Source organism: Penaeus monodon, chromosome 24, assembly GCF_015228065.2.
Source record: "Penaeus monodon isolate SGIC_2016 chromosome 24, NSTDA_Pmon_1, whole genome shotgun sequence".
NCBI lineage: Eukaryota > Metazoa > Arthropoda > Malacostraca > Decapoda > Penaeidae > Penaeus > Penaeus monodon.
The window spans coordinates 37,610,381-37,610,727 of record NC_051409.1 but is presented as its reverse complement, the minus strand read 5'-3'; positions in this window follow the sequence as shown (position 1 = coordinate 37,610,727).

Below are 347 nucleotides of genomic sequence, written 5' to 3'. Positions count from 1 at the left end.
TTATCATATATTTTTTAAGGGAGAGATTAGAGCATAGAGATATGAATGCAGAAGCTAGGGGGGGGAGAGGGCAGTGGAGGGGGGGAGAGGTGCACGGGAGGAAGGGGGAGGGGGAGGGGGAGGGGGGGGGGAGGTAGGAAGGAGAGGGGAAGGGGAGAGGGGAGGGAGGGGAGGGAGGTGCACGGTGGAGAGAGAGGGGGAGGGAGGGGAGGGGGGAGGGGGGGGGGGGGAGATCCCTAGGTGAGGTTACTTCTGCTTGCGGAAAGCTTCAAAGAGGCTTAGGGGTTTATAAAGCGTTTAAATTCATGTCCGTGTGTTTGTTGCAAATGCATTTGAGTTCGTCTCCC